General features: G+C 41.2%; 1 protein-coding gene across 1 annotated transcript in view; it reads right to left on the reverse strand.

Moving 5' to 3' along the window:
* Positions 1-22,394, reverse strand: part of HECW1 (HECT, C2 and WW domain containing E3 ubiquitin protein ligase 1) — a gene marked incomplete at both ends in the record, with an annotated part of 179,009 nt that overhangs the window by 130,940 nt on the left and 25,675 nt on the right. The gene's annotated exons all lie outside the window — the stretch shown is intronic.

A 22,394-nucleotide genomic window follows, 5' to 3' on the forward strand; every position in this document is an offset into this window, starting at 1 on the left:
TACCAAACACTAATGTGCAGAGAAAGTGAGAAACTTCCTTAGGACAACAAGATTGCATAGTTGCTCACTGATAGGTTTCACTGAACCAATTTGTTCTGGCCTTGGTCACGGCAAGGACATAGCTATGCGGATTAACTGCTCTGACAGTTACTATATTAAAACATATTTCAGATACAGCATAGTACCACAAGACCCCTTGTTAGTGTATTTCCAAACTGACTTCCAAAGATTTGCATTAGGTGAGGAACACAAGCAAGACCATGATTTTGGATTCACAGCGCTGCTTTTTGCCACATGCATTGATATTTAGATAAATACATTAAGTGGGGGAAACCCATTTCAATAACTGTAGCAAGGCATAGAAGAAATGAAATCAGCTTCTTGTTCAATGATCTTCTTATGACCCACCTTCTTGCCTGCGGCAAGAAGGAAAGATACTTTCCTGCTAGCTTCTCTGTTGCGTAAAGCCTTCCCAACTTTCAAGTGAAAACCAAAGAACTTATATTCCTAAGTAGTTCGAGTGCTTCTCATTTCCAGGTGGCTTCTCTACACTCTTCCCTGAGGCGGCACCAGGGACACGCAGTCCATCGATGAAAAGCACAGTGCCAGCGCAGTTAATCTGCCACCGTATTTTCCATCCCCACAGCTCTTTCTTCATCAAGCAACCAGGTGTACGTTTCTGCTCACACAGTGAAAACACACACCTCTCCCACTATATGCACAGACACATCTATGTGTCCCTTTTACTTCACAGCACTCCACAAGAAGTGGAGCAGGCTACAAAGTCCTTCAGCACCTCCATGAGGGGCTTGGTTGCCCACCCTGGGGTTTAATTCGCAACTACGCCCCACACTTCTGCAAATTCAAGAGAATTACTTGAGGCATCAGTACAGCTGAGCAAGCGACCCTGTTGTTGCACCTGGGAGCAGCAGTTGTTTTCTTTTGGCAGCAAAAAAGCTGGATGAGCCTGTGGGACTGAAAAACTGCAAGTCCAGATTGAATTTTCACATTGTAATTTTCTCTACAGGACTTTTAACAGCTCAGCAGCTAACTCATTTGCTCACTGAGAAGACAGCAAAAGCTGAGGATATCACAATAGCTAAAAGATGCAGTTCTCACCAGTTATTCAAATCTTAATTTTCCTCTCCCCTGGAGATTTTTAGCTACAGTTTGCATGGAACATTGAGAGCTAGAATAAAGAGATTTTTTGATTTTTTTTTTTTTTTTTAATTTTTATTAACTCATGTAGTTAATAAAATATAACTTCAGGTATTAGCCTATATGACAACATTCAGACCTCACAGCAGGAAATCTTGCCATAGGTTGACAAGTAGGAAATCAGTTACCACATACATTGGGAAACTATGGTTTAAAAGAATCTATTTAATTAAACTAAAAGCATTAGACAGAGAACAGAAGGAGAAAAGAATATATCCTTGTGTAGGTATTCTGGACATTAGTATTGCTTTCAAGGACAAAGGATTACTAAGATGATTTAATATGTATTTGGAAAGAACCATGTGGGTATTGAAGATTCCTCTCAGTTTCACACAACTACTATTTCTAATTTACTTTTCAATCCAACTGCCCCCATACAGATGCAAACTGGCAAGAAGGCAACCCAGAGAGATGGAGGTGTCACACCCCATTCAAAACAGTGGCAGAGGTGGAGCCATTGATCATGCAGTATTTGAGGCAGTGATTAATGAATGTCAAAGGTTTCATTCAGAGAACAGATCTGACAGCAGAAAGTCTTATGGGAGCCTTCACAGCTTGAGAAATTGCTCTAGAAACATCAGGGGAACAACATTTTCTTTTTTCTTGATTCCCCCTTTTCCCAGATCTTCTTCAGATTGAAAATATTAAGAAAATACCTATTGTCAATGGATAGATAGAACTTTAACAAGTAGACTTAGACCCTAGAGTTGGGCTTTTTTTTTGGCTGGGAGCCATTCTTTCCAAATAACACTGTTGGTGCCATGTTTTTCACTTCAGAGTCCTAACAATTTAATCCATCTGAAGATTGTTCTTGTATTCCTGAATCACCTCTGAGACATTTCCAAAACAGATGCATTCTCTGGCTTGGTACCACTTCCTCTGCAGAGGAACAGAAAGCACTGTAAGTATAGGCAAGGCAGTTATATCAATTAACCTGAATATTATCCAGCTGGCATTCATATATAATATGTAGTTATAAGGGCTGTTTGCATTGTAGTCTTGTAGATTAGCTTGCTGTGGAATAAAGACCACCATTTAACTCTGTCCTGCTGCCCTAGCTACACGGCACAGCACACAGGTCAGGAGCAGGTGTTGTCCAGTTAATCCCCAGTTATAAATAAATACATGCCATTGTTATTTTCATCTCAGTAATTATGAGTAGCAGCTCACTGGATCAGGTAATGAAGTTATGATGTTAAAGTCAGGAAGTAATGAGGTTAAATTCTCCTTTCAATTAGCATAAATGGCAGTTAGACTGGTAAATCTTCCAAGAGATGAGAGGTCTAAAGATGCTCAGAAATACTCAGGCCCATGACAATTACCAAACTACTCAGCAATTTTCACAGATCAAGAACAAAACAGCACTGTATTCCCTTTACACCAGGCTTGGTATCTCCATTATACCATGGCTGCATTACAGCCTTCCACTGCATTGTGATAAATAAGACAGTTCCCAATTGTATGCTCAGACCCACTGCTGGAACCATCACAGGTGCAGAAAATACAGCTGCCCTGCGCCAAGGCAGGGTAATCGGAGCCAGGCAACAGGAGAGGCAATTCTGTTTTGCTCCTTGCACCACAGCCCACAAGTACCTCTGTGGGCCACATAGGAGGGATGCTCGTGGGGAAGGCAGAGGAGGGGGGGGATGTAGCCCATCCCCGGACACCACAGAGACCACTCCTTGGTTCAGAGGAAAACTCTGAGAAGTTTGAGTTTTGCCAGAGAACAACTCTGCCATGGAGCTTCATCCCTCTCACAAGAAAAAAAAAATCCAGTCCACAGAAAATTATTTCTCTATCAAAGCCCTAAGTTATCTCAGTTACCACATCAGTTTTGCAAGTTAACTGGAAAATGAATTTACTAGCTGAACATTACTCTTCTTGGCAATATTCTATATTGCCTCCGCAATCACCCAGACCTTGAAAACACCCTACCTCCTTACTAAACTGAAGTGAGAGGAGATAAAATCTAGTAGGGTCTGCTGATGAATTGCTGCTAGAGGTATTGAAGGTTGAAAGCCTCTAAGAGGTGTCCTAGTTTCCATCATCCACCCATTCTTCTTCCTGTCAGTGTTATTGCTCCTGTTGGTTTATTTGATACCCTTTCCCTTTAAAATACTTCCATTCCTACTCATCTTCATCATTCCTTCAGAGTTGTCAAAATTGCCCTAAATCTCTTCTCAAAAGTTCACGTGCTCTTATAATCCTCTGCTCCTCACTTACTAAGGCTAGTCTGGTCTCAGAGGCTTAGCTTTCACTAAAAGCTGGATCCATTCTCTCAAATATAAAAAGCAGCACTGCTAGGATTAAGCAGTTTCCCTTGTTAAACTAAAAGAAAAAAAAAAAAAAACCAGCCATCCTAATGGGTACTTCAAGGAAAGACTAAATGATATTCTTTGGGGGAGGCAGGAAGCATCAGTTGGTGTTTGATAGGAGTGTGATACACCTGAGGCACTTCCACAATCTGGTTGTGATTTACTCCCATGATACATTTTGTTTCAATTAAATAGCTGAGGTGACTAGGCATTAACTAAGCATTTCTCAGCACTAAACAACCTCTCAGGGCAGGAATGCTGGTCTTAAAAACAGAGTCATTTGTGACCAATTCAATCTATTACTAAAGGAGTTGTTGTTGCTCTTTTGGGCAAACATGCATAAAAAATGAGAAGTGTCAAAAACCAGTAATGAAAAGGTAGCTGTCTTTGGTAAGTGGGTGGGAACCAAGTGAACCAAATCAGAGAGCAAAGCAATTAAGTTATGAGTCATAAAGTCTTCCCTAGAGAGAACCTAGAAGTGGGATGAACAAACATATGATACTGTGCTATAAAATCAGATCGCTACAGGACCATCTTGAATTAAAGTAGTCGCAGTGATCTCTGGAAGCGGAGACGGGTGTCAAAGCGCAGATAAGACATCAATGGAGGGGAGAACTGATTAAATACAATGGGAAAACTGGGAGAAACATGAAAAAAAATAGGACAAGGAATTTCAATGGGAAACCAAAACAGAGCGAGATTAAAGGCAGTTTATATGAGGTGTTGTAGTACTGGAATGGAGTAAGCAACAGCACCGATGTGGAAGTTGAGGGAAGGAGAGGACTGAGATTAGAAGAGAATCATTGCACAGAGAGGAGAAAGACTAGGACTGTCTAAATGAGAACTAAGAAGGGAAAAAGAAACACGGCAAGGAAGGGCAGAGAGGGAGAGAGTCAGAAAGTCAAAGTTGAAGGAGAAAAAAAAAAGTGCCCTCTCACTTAGGGCTTCACGAAGCACGGAGCACAATATATGAGCTGTATCAGCAGCTACCTGTGAAACCTGGTGTGCAAGCATATGTCCTGTCCACCTCTCGTGCCTGACCACCCTTCTCCACCTGCCACTGCCTCCAGCGCCTGCTTTTGAATACTGCTGGAAGTGTAGAGAGCAGGTAAACTGTGCAACCTGAAGAATCGAAACCCAGTGCTCCTGGGTGAGCCTTTCCCTAAGCATCAACAGTTTTTAGACAAATTTAGGTAGTTTCCCCGATACCATACCTGCCCTGTCAGCAAAGAATTAAGACACAAAGACAAAAGGTAAGTCTGGCAGATCTAATTTCTACTTACAGCATTGATACATGGCACCATTTATTTTCATCATGTACGCCTGCTGCTGCTCCATGCAAACAACAGCTCTTATTTCTTGTGCTGTATCAGAAAAGCTGCCTGCTCCAGGAACTGCCTGCCCAATACGCTACGGTGACACTACAGCTGTCAAGCTGGTCTGCTACTCAGCCACCTATGGACTGTGTATTTCCTGAAGCTGTGAACTGCATCTGCTCACAGTATTTGTTTAGCATCACAACCGCCCACAGTTTTCCATAAAGCGCTTCAGTTTTTAGACTACTAACAGTTTAAAACCAAACGAGGCCTCAACAGATGTGTTTCTTTAATCCCAGTTGCAGAATTCCTTCCAGTTTTCTGATGACTTTTTCCCTGCCCTGTTCTAAAACATACACAAACACATGTGGACAGACTGTTAAAATACTTCTTTTGAGAAACCGCAAGATATGAGGTTTTAAAATCTCATTATAATGCTTCCAGGCAAGAAAGAAAAAGGTACCTGGAGACAAAATTAAGGCTGACGAGTACATATCAACCATTTCAGGAACAAACCTTTACAAGGAAACTGTAATAGCTCAAAACCAAGCACTACAACACCCAGAAAACTTCTAATCAAGATTATATTTAAGCCACAAATCCAAGCTTGTCAACATGCAGAAATGCATAGTTAGAACATTCAAATAACCTTAACTCTGAAACAATAATTAATGTATTTCAGTATTTGTAGTTCTGGTATTTGAAGAACAGATTAAATAATCTTAGCAATTTTATTTCATCTTCAGATGGTGTTGTCACAGACCGCTATTGCTTCACTAGGGTTGCACATTCAGGGCTGGAATTACCTCTTCTATAACAGGAGACCTGATTATTATCATTTATTATATCATTGATTCTTTGTTCTGTTGTTATTTGTGATCTGCAGATACTCTCTGCTATTGACTATCACTCGTATTTCCTTTGCTTGATAATTTGATTCAGCAGCTACCTGCCTCCAACCACCAAAAGAGTAATACAGTAAATTAGTACACTAATAACTAATAGGTAGTAACAAATCCTCAGTCAGTGGGCCAGTCTACTCTGTCCCAGCTTCACTTCTTTGAGCTGTGTTGCATGCCCCATACCACATCGATTTTGGGTCTAGCTTTGTATAATCCACCTCTATTACTATGCTGTTCATATGAAATGACATGCATCTGCTTACCCATGATTGCACTGTGATTAATTATCATTATTCAGAAATTTTTCAGGTGTAGACTCCTGAGCAAAAAGACAGACAAAAAATCACACCATTTTTGCCTTATGAAAATAATGGTATCCAGGAGTTTCTATTACAGTAGAGATACAACAAAGTGGCTCTGTAAATTGCTATTCAAAAAGAACATAGATCTAATTTCAATAGGCTGTTGCTTATGTGCTACCCTCATAAAAACTGTCCTATTGGCAAGACTCATTACTAAATAATGCTAGCAGTTGGAATGGATGTGCTTCCACACAACATATGTGTACATACATTCATTTCCAGCACTTGTATATATTTCTCCATACAGACAGGATATCTAGCATTGCTGATTGCTAAAGTTGCTTGTCATTTTTTCATTATAAACCTTGTTTTCAGTTGCTTGTACATTTTCAAAGATACATACATTTGGAATAAAATTTTGCATGCTGGATGACCGCCTCAGATCTAGAAAGATGCACAGCAAGAAAATTTCATCCATTCATCAGAAATTTGTAGCTGTGAGGGTAAGGGAAAACCATGGGGTTTTACCCATTAAAGATTTCTGAAGACCCTTCCTTTTACCCCCCATGTTAATATGGAGCAGAAGTCAATATACTAAGCATATACCTTTTGCTGTTCCTGTAAAAGTACATTAAAATTCAGCTAACTTATAAGCCTCTCCAAAAAATTCAGTTTGATATGCTCATTTGAGACATCTCTCATTTTAACACCTAAATACCCAGGAAATCCTATCTGTGCTGAGCACATTCCAGACTGGCACTAAGACTTTTTCTGCAACACAGATCTAAGCTCTTCCTGGCTGTGCCACATCTGGGTGCCGGAGGACTGCATCCCTGGGTATCTACCCGCTGTGCCAAGTAGCATGGAAGAGGAGAATATGAATCCACTGCCAGTTTGCCCCTGTTGAAGGAAGAGATGAAGGCAGCTGGGGGGGATTAGGAGCACAGGGTAGGGAAACAGAAGCCAGGACAAAACCAGGGAAGATGGTGAAGAAAAACCTGTGATTTGTGGTGGTCATAGGCTTGAGTAGAGAAGAATTCCAGGAGAGCAGGTAGCAGAGCACTGTTTCAGTCTTGCTAGGACAGATGAGCCCTGCCAGCTGCCTTCACAGTGGGCACATAATGCACATACTGGGGCGACTTGTATTCAAGCAAGGTTAAGTGCCAGGTCCTGCACTTGGGTCACAACAACCCCATGCAACGCTACAGGCTGGGGGAGGAGTGGCTGCAGAGCTGCCTGGCAGAAAAGGACCTGGGGGTGCTGGTTGACAGCCACCTGAACATGAGCCAGCAGTGTGCCCAGGGGGCCAAGAGGGCCAGTGGCATCCTGGCTTGTATCAGGAACAGCGTGGCCAGCAGGACCAGGGAGGTGATAGTGCCCCTGTACTGGGCACTGGTGAGGCCGCACCTCGAGTACTGTGTTCAGTTTTGGGCCCCTCACTACAAGAAGGACATCGAGGTGCTGGAGCGTGTCCAGAGAAGGGCAACAAAGCTGGTGAAGGGTCTGGAGCACAAGTCTTAGGAGGAGCGGCTGAGGGAGCTGGGGTTGTTTAGCCTGGAGAAGAGGAGGCTGAGGGGAGACCTTCTTGCTCTGTACAGCTACCTGAAAGGAGGCTGTAGTGAGGTGGGGGTCAGTCTCTTCTCCCAGGTAGTAAGCAACAGGACGAGAGGAAATGACCTCAAGTAGTACCAGGGGAGATTTAGATTAGATACTAGGAAAAATTTCTTCACAGAGAATGGTTAGGTATTGGAACAGACTGCCCAGGGAGGTGGTGCAATCACTGTCCCTGCAAGCGTTCACAAAACATGTGCAAGTGGTGCTTAGGGACATGGTTTAGGGGTGGACCTGGCAGTTAGGTTAATGGCTGAACTCGATTCTCAGGGGTCTTTTCCAACCTTAACAATTGTATGATTCTAAGCTCCCAATTAGACAACCACAAGAAGGTTGATGAAATTTATGGCCAGTCTACTGGTTCAAATTCTGTCCAGACAGGCAGGGGTTGGAACACATTAAAATCTACAGTCATCCAGTGGCCCTTGTGAAAGCCCAGTGCATCACGGACGAGGGCCCATACCAAAGTGCCCAGTAAGTCTGGCACTTACTGTCAATCTATCTTAGATTGATAACTAGAGTTGAGGCAGAGTAGAACAAGGCAAAGCTTCCACAGGTACCCACCACAGGAGATGTCAGTGGAAGGATGTCACTGCCCAGCCAGTAGCTAAAGATGCTAAATGTCTTTAGTAAAAAGGTGTTTTAGCCTTTACGTAGCTAGGAACAGAACCTACAGTTTGCACTGAGGCGTATTCTCAGACTATTACCCAGTTCTTAAGTTTTATTGTATAACATGAGTAATAGAACTGAAATTGGGTTTGCTTAAGACAGCTCACATCCTTGAAAATAATAATTTCCTCCTAAAATTATCTTCAGTAATGTGAGATGGAGGAAAAAAAAAAAACCTCAGCCTTACCATTCCTGACACTGAGTCATCTCTCATCCTATTGAAACCAACAGAACTATTTGCTCCATATTCATAAAGACAGCAGGATCCAGCCCAGAACAGGCAAGAGTTTTATCTATTTACTTACAGTCAAACCCAACAGTAGTATCTATCTGCTCTGCCTTTACAGACTGTTGTAAAGAAAGGACTGATAGGCACCAACCTGAGTGAATGAGAGCTGGAAATGGGGGGGTTGTAACAACTTACCTGTCTTTCATCAGGAAAAGGAAAAGCTGTTTGAGAGAGACATTTTAGATATTGCAAACAGCAAATTATAAGGGCTGCACTAAGATTGAGACTTTAATGAAATTCCAGAGCCTACAGGCGTATAATGTTTTTATGTAAATCAGCTTAACGATGAGTTTTTCACCATGAGCATTAGCAAGTGAGCAATTTGAGAAAAACTTGCAATCATCAAAGCATTTTTAACTGTGTGACAGTTGAGTCCATAATAACTGGAAACCATGCCTAAAGTTTGCTCTCTGATCCTAAGCACTCATGCACACTGCATGAAAAACAACATTGCAGGCAAAATCAAACACATGCTTCATCTATATATGAGGGAGATGATCTAAAATAACTTCTGAAATGCAACAATTATATCAGACTAAGTTTTAAAATAACACTTCTGTTTTAAAACTGCTCATCATCTTGGTTACAATGGACTCGGCAGTGCTTTATCAAAATCGACTAGTAGACAAAAAAAATCTCTACACTTCCAGTACACGGGAAATGAGCCTTGCCTCACATGCAGAAAGCAATCTGTTTCACTGTATTAGCGTCCCCTTAGCTACATTAGAGTCTGTAACAATTTTCAGGAAAAGAACTTGAACTGGAGATATCGTGCCTGTGTTCTCAGTTACACCAATATACATTAAAACAACACAACATGTAGAAAATATACAGAAACACTGACATCCCTGAGCTTTGTTGAGTGTCAGCAGAGGCACTGTGAAGGGGACTCAGAGACGGCACAGAAAGGTATAAACTCAAAACTACACAATAGCTCATGGCTCCGCAAAAGAGGAGGGACGGGCAGAGCTGGGGACCCCTCTCCTCTCTTTACTGTGATGCACAGCCACTGGGTCATCCCACAAGAAGCAAGCTCTCCTCAACTGCCTCTGTCGCAATATATCCTTTAGGCTTCCAGGTATTATGTCTGTCTCAAGTTAATTGTCTCCTAGAGCAGATGCTTGTGAACCATCAGCTCCTTGCTTTTATCAGGGCAACAGTAGTTTAAAGTCTTAATTAAATACACATGATCGGATTATGCCTTCAGGCACAGCCTTGAGCAAAAGATAACGCTTGAACTTCAGAAGCCAAGTGCCTCAAACACAGCCCTCTACATCACAGCATGTTTTTATTCCCTTTGATCTCGAAATGTGGATGGACCAAGCATTGCTTTAGATTTACAGAAGCAGAAAACCTCATCAGTCTTATGATGAGTGATTAGTATTCAGGAAGGTGTAAGCCATAACTTTACCTGGTGCCTGCTTTGTGAAGGGAGAAGACAGCATGAAAAGGGACACCTTGGAACTCCAAACCCAACCTAGTACTGAAATAAGGGAGGATTCATGTTTTCATTTACATTAGTAGCAGTTTATAATTCAAGACACCTGCTACAGCACTTCTTGAGCCCGTCTTTTATCACATGTCTGATAAGTGTAACTGAATTTCACATTAGAAACAGAATATTCCCTTGAGTCAGTCTTTCATTTTTTACCTCAGGAAGGTTACCTTTGAAGATGCTAGTGCCAAAACCAGCCATCACGGACCTCACCATTCCCCCAGATCTTCTTACACGTTACATCCTTTCTCTTGTTACTCTGCAAACTCTCCCAATCAGAAGCCCTACCTATGCACGTTTTCAAGTGCTAAGCTTTCTTCAGTCACTGTAAGAATGCTTTACAACAGTTTCTTTGTGTTCAGCAGCCAAGCCATGCAATATTAAAACTCAGTGTTCACTGTGTTTGGGAGCTATTACAGTCAGTCAAGCATGTGCCACGCAGTATACAAAGAGTCTTGCAATTAAGTCCTTGGGCAACAAGACTTGAATATTACCAAGAAGAAATCCTTTGCACTTGGATATAAAAGAGAGGCCAAGTGCTTAACACTATTACTCACAATACCATAAGGGCTGCTTTTCTTAATACATTTATCATGCTTCAGAATCAGTATGCGCAGATTCCTTGTCTCTACTGCATATCTAAAGATATTTTTAGCCTAATATTTCCATGACAACAAAGCAAGAAATGGTCAATTTGAGAGGATGGCTGAACAAAAATTCAAAATGCTTGTAGAAGCAGCTTCCTAGTGCTCAAATTATTTCAGTTACCCACTACACTAAGCACATTATTGTTTGTTGCTGCTATTTCTAATCATCAAATTTAAAACCTACTTTTGAGTGATTAAGAGAATTACGCATCATGTTATCATACAACAAAGACTGTTCATTGCTGTTATAGTACGAACACTCTAATACAAGTAAAAGACAACAGCAAAACGCTACTTTAGATTGAAGTAAGAGCTCACAGAGAAGAGTAAGAAGAGATGTTGTGGTACTCTCTTAGGCAACTGGTAATAGGTTACATGTACCAAGAACGCAATGGCAAGTATGACAATTCAAACTCTCTGCTTTCCTGACTCTACCACAGAGCAGAACTATTTGGAGACAATTTTGAAGAAAATAATTTGCAAAATCTAGAAGACCAAAACGAAGGCCAGTATTCCAGGCAGCAGCATTAAAGGCAAGGAAAATGTACAAGGGAGCAACCCAAGGCAAGGCATCCATCTCTCCTTTCACCTCAGGATTATTTAGTCTTATTTGCAAGGCACCTAACAGGTCTATACAGCATGAGGAGAAGATGAGGACAGTAGCACCTGTGTTTTGGCACCATAACTCTACTGAAGGCAAGAGACAGTCACAGCATGATAATGGCACAGCAGAGAATGAGATCTTTGGCACACCGGTTCCTAGATTCACATTACCATCTTGCAAACATTTTATTCCTTTCCACATTACTTTTTTCCTTCTTTGTGGAAAGGAAATGAACAGCAGCAAACAATATGTAATTCTACCACTAAATACTTGTTACATTATTAAATACAAATGTGAGATGAACAGCCTTGCACCGTAATTACCCAATGACCAAAATCCCCCAAAGTTCAGTTGTTCTGAAAAACAGCGTTCTTTGAGGTCTTGTCTTAGTACACCAAAGACTTACCTGGGTAGGTCTTGTAAGCATTAATTAAACAGAGGAAAAGAGACTTCTGTGTCTTCACGACACAGAGCTGTTTTTTTGTTTACACATCCAAAGCATTTATAACTAATTGGGTTCACGCAGTCAGAACCACGAGCCTTGAATAAAAGCTGCATGCCAGCTATGCTGACGAGGTATGGTTTTTTTCCTCTCCCCTCCTTTTAGTCTTACAAATACTTCACTTTACAACAGCAGGACCTGTCTTCCTTCCATTTGCTGAAAAACCACAGGCAGAGAAAGCACGCTCATGTTCTTTGGTTCTCGCAGAGCCTTGGGAGCCACACAGCTGGTTGGTGAAACCCCGTCAGTGTGATGCCTTTGCAAACACAGTGCTGCATCTGGGTATAATAGACAAAAACTTGACCTTATTCTTTTGAAGCAATGCTGCCAGAGTTCATCTCCCATGTACCGCTGCTAAGCTCAACAGGGATGGGAGTGTATTTACTTTTTTGAGTGAGGACTGGTAAAAGAAAAATAAACTCAAAGCCCAGGTTAGCTGGGATGCACAGGGACACACACCCCCTTTTTTAGGTCTCCTCTTTCACTGCAACCATGCAATCTCTGCAGATCAGAGGATCTCAGATGGTGATTGCCAACATATAATGCATCACAAAGACAAAAGCCCTTGGCGTCCCAGCTTCACACACTCTGATCAGCCTCATTATCATGGTTTCTATTCCAACACCAGCTCACAGTGTGTGCGCCCATGCGCTGCAAGTTTCAAAATCACCACTGCTTTACATGGTGCTGTGCATATTTGCCACCACCTCCACTTCGAAGGACAAAAAAAAGGGAGGAGGAACAGCAGCTGGCTCCAGGGAGACTCCCACAGCAGTGCCTCTGCACCTCCTTTTACACGTGGCATGGACCTTTCCTTCCTCAGAACTGCTCGGGTCTCTGTCTGACAGTAAGGGAAAGCAGCACATCCAACTCCTTTTTTAGGAACTGTGACTGTGCTTTAGGTATGTTTTCATATATTTGCATGGTGTTAATAACACCAACACCTGTCTATTACTGCTGATAGTATATGGACTGTGCACAGTAGCAGGCTATATATAAGCAATGAGCTTGGTCCTAACAAAACTCAGCATATGAAACTCCTTTTCAGGAAAGGAATTCACAGGCAGTTCTGCCTAGACAGATGATGTTAAATTGTGTCCAAGATCACAAAGGGAGAGAAGGAAGCTGCTGGAGAGCTCAGGATCAGAATCAAATGAGAAAGATTTACACCAGAATGAGAATTAAGGCTGGAGTTCATCAGATTTAGATCTATAACTCTGTATGATGCTTTCTGAACATCAGTAAGAAGGAAAAACCTACTCATTAGAAAAATCACATTTTTAGCAGGAACCATGAACTGGAGTTCTGCTTTTGACTGTAGTTGGATTCACAACCATACGGGATGTTGGAACACAGCACTGAGCCTCTCTGCTCTCTTTTACAAAGATGAGGACAGACCCATCAAACACTGCTGCTCTTCTGAAGCTTGCCCACAAAGTCGTCTTCTACAGGAAGCATACTATTGGACTTTTGTGATTCACTTTACAATTTCAACTGTAGAAGTAGAAAGCAGGTAACTTTGCTGCAGCATTTGGTTGAGCCACTCTACAGTGAAGGATTTCTTACATTTTGGCTTGAGACGGCCCATAGGTGGCTGCTCAACCATTCAGAAAACTCCTACTCACGAGGGCATTTTGATTAGGTGCCATTGCTACGGTGCCTATTGTTAATTTCCCTAGGAATTTATAGGACAAAGCACAAGCTATCAAGAAGGAAAAGATCAAAAAGCTACTAAGAAAGAGGTGTTATACATGTTATTACTTCTCACCTTAGAGTTCCCTCTGTGACTTTTTTTTTTTACCAACTTCTGTTCACCATTTATTTCCAATCTAATAATTAGGGAAGAAAATTGCTGTAGTCACAAAATGAAACATGACTTTTTAAAACCCAGCAATTCCAAAGGTAACTTACTTGATACCACTAAAACAAAGGGGATACAAATGGGTTACATTAAGTTGTAAGGCAAGATAAAATATCCTGACTGTAAAAAGACCAGTGAATCTAATGGTGAGAGGATAAGTATTTGTTTTCGAGTGCAATAAAAATATAGGACTGTGGCGAAAAAGCTACTATGAATCTCCATTTGTGCAGGTGAAAAATTACTATCTTGTAACATATCCTGGAATAACAAGGAACAGAAATACTACATTTAAACAAGTAAGAGGACAAAGAATCACAGGCAGCCTGGACAAGATACTGGAGAGTAAGGAAGGTTTATTCTCTCACAAAATATATCAAGATGTACATTGGGAGATTATAAAAAAAATAGTCTTCAAATCATTGTTAGTTCCTATTGATTATAAAACTGTATACAGATGCCAGAGTGCCCACCACCTGAAGGTGTCTGCCAGGTGGCTGGTGCATTCTCTCTGGCTTTGAATTTCACTGCTGGGACCCATGGTGCAAGCTGCAGATGTTCGCTTCATTGGCTGGGGCTGACATTTGCAAGCCTTCAGAGCTGCCATCCTGACAGCAGTAACTCCCAGCTTGCTCAAGCTCATCCAAGCTGAAATTACTGCAGTCACACACACAGGTGACAGACAGGAAACATTATTTTTTTTTTTTATAGTAAAGGCTAAGGTCTCTAACTACAGCACACTTAACTCCCATAGGATTTGCTGCACTGTGAAAAGGAAACCCTAATGCAAATCATCAATAGCCTGAGCAAGATCTAACAGCTGTTATGTGACGACATACAGCGGGATAACTATACAGTCCAGACAGCAGATAACCTAGAGTATGTTTAAAACACTTCTTCAGAAATAAGCTTGCAAAGAACCTAGACAAAATCAAAAGCAGAGGCATAGGGCATCTAAAAAAAGGGAGTAGTAGTGGAAACAGATGATTCTGGAGTAAATTCCCTTTGAATCACCTGGACATTTATAACATGTACTATTGCTAATTTATACTTAAGTGTATATTATATATGTTTTTTCCCCTAATTTGCCAGTTATATACCTAAAAATATAACATTTAATCCTAATCTTGGCACTCACATTCATGCCTCCTATAGCCCTAAGCAAAAGATTCTCAACCTTTTACTAACTACCCTAATATGTGGCAATATTGAAAAAGGAAAACACTGTGTCCCTTCCTTGCCATCTGGATCACAGATGTCAGCTTCCTGCGCCTGGGGTAAAGGCTGAAGACTTCAAGTGTCCCACAGAACATGGGCCACCGCTTTGCCATCTCTGGCAGAAACACGCTGAGCATTCAGCTGAAATGCTTGGATGTCAGGAAACCCAGGTTCTGTTCAAACCTCTGCCACTGACTTACTGTAGTAGTTTCACTCTTTCCTGACTTAAATTCCTCCTCTATAAGATGAAGAAAATTATATTTTTGGCAAGCCAACCCAAAGGAGAGAGGAATATGAGCATTTGCTAGGCCTTCCATAAGCCAGTTTTCATAATAGCAGGCTGTGCTTCAGTCACAGGAGAAAAGTATTCTCTTTTGCAAAGCAATGCTCATGACAACATTCAGTAGGGGCCCAAACAAAGTGTATTAGCATCTGGGAGCACAGCAGCTCAGTCACAGTTAAATTCTCAGCGGGTATATGGTACAGCTGCTCGATCTGCCTCTGTAGAGGTAAGGCACTACATGCATGCTTCTCTGCTGACCTGAAGGGATTGGATTGAGCAGGTCATCACAGGATTTAGCTCTACTTATTACTTAAGCTGCAATCAGTCAGGTCACACTGAAACCGAAAAGTACATTCCAAATTTCTTTTGAAGTATTTCTTTGTTCAGATCTACCCTACACCTGTTTTCCCTTAAATCACAGATAGGTTTGTACTTTAAAAAACTCCTGGGCTGTAACACTGTCATTCCCACCAAGAGAGCATGGCATTCAGACAAGCACTGTATTTGGCACCTTGCCCAGCAATCTCAAAGGAGGACAGAAGGAATGGAAAGTGAGACTGAAAGCTACTGGTCTAACTGGCTGGCTGCAGGTGCCTATAGCCAACACACAGAGGGAAAGGGCCATCTACTATGGAAGGAGAGCTCTTTTGGGATGCAGACAGTCACGTATAGCTAACACGATGACAACACTAACAGGCACACTGCTACACAAACTCTGTCTGCCTGTTCTACATACTGTACTGCAGATGCATTAACCAAACAGTTCCTTTGAGTCTTCTGGTGGGGTTTCACCAACATCAGGGGAATCGTCCCCTTCTTACAGAAGCTGTAATAGCCTCCTGAAACCAATCCCATTTGTTGAAAAGCTCAAACACACATCTGGGCCACCCCCCATCCAATCTTCACAATTCTGTAGCTTACATGTTTTAAAACACAACTCACGATGCCAAGGAGGTCATGCAAAAGTATTGTCAGGTAACATGTTTCAGTTCACTCACCAGGTCAGAAAAGAACCCATTAAAAAATACTGTAAATGTGGGGTGTTTTTTTGCAAGTATCTGTCTTATTAACTATCACCAGTAAACATGTCTTTTTTGGCAGCGTTGGGAGCTGAAAACAAAAGGGCATCAAACAGAGGCCATGAGTGAAGTTTTGAGACCGAGAGGAGAGGAACAAGCTGTTCTACTGATTGGAGTTTTTCATTTCTAAGAAGAGAAAGAATGATTCCAGGATGGGTTTGCAATAGATTGGTTTGTAGGTTTTTTTTTCCTCTGCTACCTCTGGGAATTTCTAGTCTGAAAACCAAATACTTGCACTCTCACCCACTGTGAACTGACATCACCTCACAAACTAATGGATCCCAGTTCATGCACACAAAATATCCAGTGTCTTGTTTTTCAACTAGAGATCCTTTACTAGCACAGGTATATTCCAGATCTGAAGTCTCAAACAGGCTCTGATGATACACAAATTTACCTCCTAGCAAAAGGCCAGCATAAGATGTGTGTTTTTACCATGTCAATTTGGTCTGTCAAAAAAGCCTATGTGCATGTACATTGCCCACCTGTATAATGCTGTCGTGGACATCCAACTGCTGAGTGCCGCACTAAGACTCCAACAGAGGTAAATGTATTTCCAGTATTGTTGGTTTATAGTTTTGATGGTTCATTTTTCCACCTCCCTGCTGGCTTGGAGAATATACCTACCATTAAGTGACTGTCATGACCTCAGAGGGGGCTGGCAGATAATACTTTGAGTCAGCTGCCAGCATGCAGGAATCTTTATGTCAGCCTTGACAAGCTGTGGCTTCTAAAATGAAAGTGTTTTGAAGGACTAAGTAACTTTTAATCCACGGAACAACAAAAACTGCTTACAAATTTTGTGTTTAATTTATCCTTTTAAATATTTTTCCAACATCTAGAGTACGTGCCTTTTACACACTAGCTGTCAAAAGTCTGATTCATCTCATTAAAGCAAAACTCCCACTGGTTTCAGTGGACAGAGACCACACCTCTTCTCATTTTCCTTCCAAAAAATATAGTCTCCTCAGCTGTAACCTGTTCCTTTCACATCCACATGTCACTGGATCCTGCTGCCTTTCTCAAAAATATTTCTAAAGCTCCTGCAATCTGTTTGAAAATAGCCAGGTAAAGAAAAAAAAAAATCTGCTAAACACACTACAAACTGGATTTATATTCCACAGCACATTACATGCATAGGTCAGCTAAATCATTTATGCATGTCACAGAAGTATTACTTCGCATTTCACTGCATCTCAAATGCAACAAATTTATGAAATTTAGAAAAAGAAATAGATCTGCTAAAGCAAAACCAGATTCTATTTTCCAAACTCCACAAAATGGGCTAGTTCAGAGGCAGAAACTTTATCTTTGCACATATTATAGGTATTTAAAAGGTTTCCGCTGAGTCATTTTCTAACAGAAGAAAGCACAATATGAGATTTTTAATCCATCGTAGAAGCTCAGCACACTTCACAGAGAAGCAGTAATTACAGAGGTGCCTGCTAGCAGTGCTACTGTTAAGGCTGTGTCGGGGGATTCATTAACCCAGTTTTCATGGTTTCACAGCTCAGTCACAAAACACCCATGTACTGGCCTTAAACCACCATAGAAAATTTCATCCCACAAGCAATTTATTTAGTTACTTTTTTCTTCTTGTAAAAGTACAAAGAGAAAAAGGGAATTATATCAAATTTTCATGCTTTTCTATGAATATATACCAGGGAGAGAGTTAATAATTTTAAAACAGTAAATTCTAACACTCTTGGGTGAAATCCTTAAACCTGCTTAAATTGACAGCTAGTTCTCTTGACTGCAGCAGGGGCAGGATTTCAATCTCTGAGTTCTGGAGAAGTTCAGATCCTGCTGTCCACAGACCTGCTCTGCAAGAGCAAGCACCTTCTCCCATTTAATTTATGGCCTTCTTGAGCCTGTTCTAGTTGCAACATAACACAAATTAGCTCAAACCCATCACCTTAAACACCACAGAGGACTCTGCTGTGGCTGTCTCTGAACTGAGCCCCTACAATCCAAGATGTCACTATATGCCTTTTCTTTTACGTTTTCACCTTAATACAAAAAAGGCACATGATGAGTTCTCCAAAATCTAAGGAGGAGTCAGGGAAAAGAAGAAAAAAAAGGATAAAACCAAAGTATACTGTACCAAAATTAATTTCTCATTTTTGTGACATACCATGCATAGACTTTGTGCAGTTCACAAAGGGAAAGGAAAATGGTGAATCTACTAGCTATGTAGATTTAATATTCCTCACAGGCAGCTCATAAAGCTTACCGTATCATCCTGTAAACAGGAAAACATTTGAAAGCCTGAATCCAGAAGCGTGCTAATTACAGAACATTGCTTATATAAATCAAGAAATCCTAGGCAAGCAGAAGGAAGGAAATAGTTCCATCTCTCCCCAGAACCACGAGATGCCACAGTGACAAACAAAAAAAAAAAGTAATTAGTGTTTTGTAAGTGAGTAGGGCTGGCTCATTCCACCTCAGGCAAACACCTTGATCAACAGGCACAGTAAAAATGCACCTCTTGGAGGTCTCTAGGCTAATGTAGACTGTAGACATTCAGAAGTCAGAAATAAGCGTTAGCTACAATACCTGAGAAGCTAAGGAGAGTTCCTTGTTGTAAAGCAAAATCTTAATAATGCATTTGTATTCTGTTTCAAAGAAACATACTCTTTCATCCTTAAATCTTGTATAGCAATTAAGCAGACAGACTAATCTAATACACTGTAGGCATATCACTTTTTGGTGTGGTAAATCTTCTATTCAAGTGTTGACTGACAATCCAGGGAGGTTAATCACACATCAGTTTGTACAGGTTCCCAGGTATCTCTGGAGTAACCCTGAGGTATCAGGTTATCAAGCAATTTTACCCTCAAGAAGTGCTGTTCATCAGCCTGGATAAACAGCAAGTTAGTAGGAAGACAAACCGAGACTCTGAAACCTCTACAAGGTCCCCCATAGACCTTGATGCATTCCAACTGTAAGCTTATTTTAATGGAGTAGAAAAGGAGAAGCAGAACTGCAGTCTGTATGCCTGTAATGCCTGTGCTAGACAATGGCAGCGGTAAACTTTTCTGTGCATAGACTGATTTCTGAAGCCAGAAGCAGAAGAGAGGTGTCCACAAGATGTGGGCTGCACCAAGAGCTTCTTCCCTTCCCCGGGATCTGCCTGCTGAGCTCAGAGGGACCCTTGGAAGCCAAGAGTCCTTACCCACGAGCTGCCTGGGAAAGCTCCCTGGTGCTCCTCTACTGCAAAAAGATAACACATTCATTCCAAGTGCTTTTTCTCCCTTGGGTTTGCACTCTCTACTTTGCTGGTTTTGTACTTCTGCCACTCAGAAGCCCGTCTGGGGGAACACTGCTGGCAAGTTACAACCACCACAGTTTAAATTCTGATGCACATGCATTGCCCATCTTATTTGTAACCCCAGCTACACCTCATGCTTGCAACATAGCAGCAATGCACTTCATAATCAAAATGTAGAGAAAGATTGTCTTTGAAAATGAAATAAGACTTGTTTGACTTTTATGTTTGAGGCCTGAGATGCATTTACATTTAGGTTACATCATCATTGTTATTATTATTATTTTCTGATTAGGTGTAAGAAAACAAAAATCACAGTGAGGGCAGTCAAACACTGGAACAGGTTGCCTAGAAGGAAACTCCATCCTTGAAGACAGTCAGAACTTGACTAGACAGGGTCTAGAGCAACCTGCTCTAACTTGGACCTGCCTTGAGCCGGCAGTTGGACCAGACAACCCAAGATTATTGAATGATTGTATTCATATCTTTCTTATAGTCTGAAGGGGCCACTAAGAGGAAGCGAGATTATCAGTACACGCAGTCTAATCATGGAAAGCTGCCTTAAAACAGCCCCAGAGTGAGAAGCAATCAGACCTGTAGCTCTTACTCTCAGGAATGAGTCTAGAGCTACAAATGAATTGTGACAGCTCACCCCAGGTAACCAAACACGTTGCCTCCCCACATCTCTGCTTCCTACCACTTCAGAAGTGAACAAGTACCTGCCAGGCACACAGGCTCTTGCTAGCAAGGAAAAGGGAAGGTCTGGAATAAACACTGCTGTCTGCTCTTAAGAGGTCTCACTGTAGCAGCTGCTTTTGGTAAAGGAGACTTGGAAAAAAAACTCCACAGACAAGACAACTTTTAAAGAGAGAATGCATAATGAAATTAGCATAGATAATTTGATGAAAGGGGAAGGACAGAAAGAAGCATCATTATGGAAATGTAATTAATAAACAATTACAGCAAAAATATCTATTTCCAGGTTGGGGTTTGGTTTGGTGTTTTTTTTTGTTTGTTTGGGTGGGTTTTTTTGGTGTTTTGTTTGTTTGTTTGTTTTGTTTTTTGGGTTTTTTTTGTTGGTTTTTTGTTTTTTTTTTTTACTATTTACAGAAAGCTATTAGCACTGAGACATGGGAGGAAATTATACCTGCTATTAATGGGGTAAAGTGAACATCTGAAGTATTGAAAGGGTTGGAGAATAGCTTGGAAGTATAAAATGCTATTCATCTGAGGCTCTCAAGATCCTACTACCAATATCAAAAGACCTTGCAGAAAGATAGTTCTGCTGGGCAAAAGTGTTTGAACCCTGCAGGGAGACAATAATTCATCCCTGCTGACCTCCCGCTCTCTGAACAAGTCTATTCTGGATATAACTGGTGTTCTTGACATCTGGCAGTCCTATAGGGCAGGAAACCCTGGACCAGGAGTAAGATGATGACAGGGCTAGATTTTCTAGCTAGTTAGCCAGAAAAGCCAGCTATCAAAAGGCTTCCTGCATCATATGTGCACTTTTTCAGAAGCAGCATGAGTTACTACAGCACTACACCACAGATATAATTCTGCCTTCCTCATGGAAGGTCAAATAAGTTTTTCTAATAAAATTGTCCAAATACCATTGTATGAGTCAGATAAATGTTGCCATAAACACTACAAGGCATGAGACATGGAGTGGCTGGCCAAAACCGGACAACGACATCGCAGGATTACAACCAAATGTCTGTATTACGTGAAGGGATTTATCCCCCTTTATACCGAGATTTTCCTGTGCCATGTTGGACATCTAAGAGCAGCCCTTCAGGTGCTTCACTACGGCAAAGAGGTATCAAAAGCGTTTCTTCTAGATGTGAAGTAAACTCACTGCCTCCATAAACTAAGAAAAACTATCTTTAATACGTACACTCCAAGTTCCATTTTGATTAATTACTTTGACAGTATGCTTTAACAGGATTACAAAAAAAATCCATAAAATTCTCCAAAATTAGAAATGGTAAATTATTGACACTGATCTACTCTTTAGGACCTTTAAACTAGTGACAGGCTTGGTCAATAAACCGCCTGCTGAGTTTGCTCTCTCAGGCAAGCCCTTGATGCAACTTAGCCTTTGCTCAGAGACCCATGTCCTTGGGGACCCTATCCCCTCCATCATCAGAAATGTTCAAGTTTGATGGTGCTGAGATCTGACACCAAGACAGCCTCCTTGTCTCCTGAATAATTTTGCATCCATGAATTGAACTTATATCCTTAATTATAAAAACCTGAACACAGTACTTTTATTTAAAAAAAAAATAACTGAAAAAAGGCTCAGTACCTTACCATTTTTTTGGAGTAAATATGACCTTTTGATGCATGTGCTGATACCCTTCCAATCACAGCTGCTTCCCATTTCCACCACATTTGTCTTCTGTTTTTCTACAAAGATAAAACCACTTGGGCCGAAGTCTGCACCTGGGCCCTCTGTATATGGTTGTACATGAAAGGTGCTGGGCATGATGGCACTCAGGAGCCGCATGCAAGCAATTCTTAGTGAATTCGGTGGGGACTAACTTGGCTTGCAGCAGCTTCAGAAATACATCCAATGGAAATATCTAAGGGGACTGCACTGGGGCCCCTGTGCAATGGAGCAAAGAGAGGGGATCTATCTTCCAGAGCAATTCCACCAAATCCCTAGACAGCATCATCCAAAACAAACTTTCCAAAAGCATTTTAACGGTGGCAAAGACTGATTTGTGAGTCAAGATGACATTGTAATCTCTTACTGTCAATATCAATCACAAAACAACATTATATAAGTTATACTGATCTATTAAAATAAATTATG

This window comes from Platalea leucorodia (genome assembly GCF_965183815.1).
Source record: "Platalea leucorodia genome assembly, chromosome: 1".
Lineage (NCBI taxonomy): Eukaryota > Metazoa > Chordata > Aves > Pelecaniformes > Threskiornithidae > Platalea > Platalea leucorodia.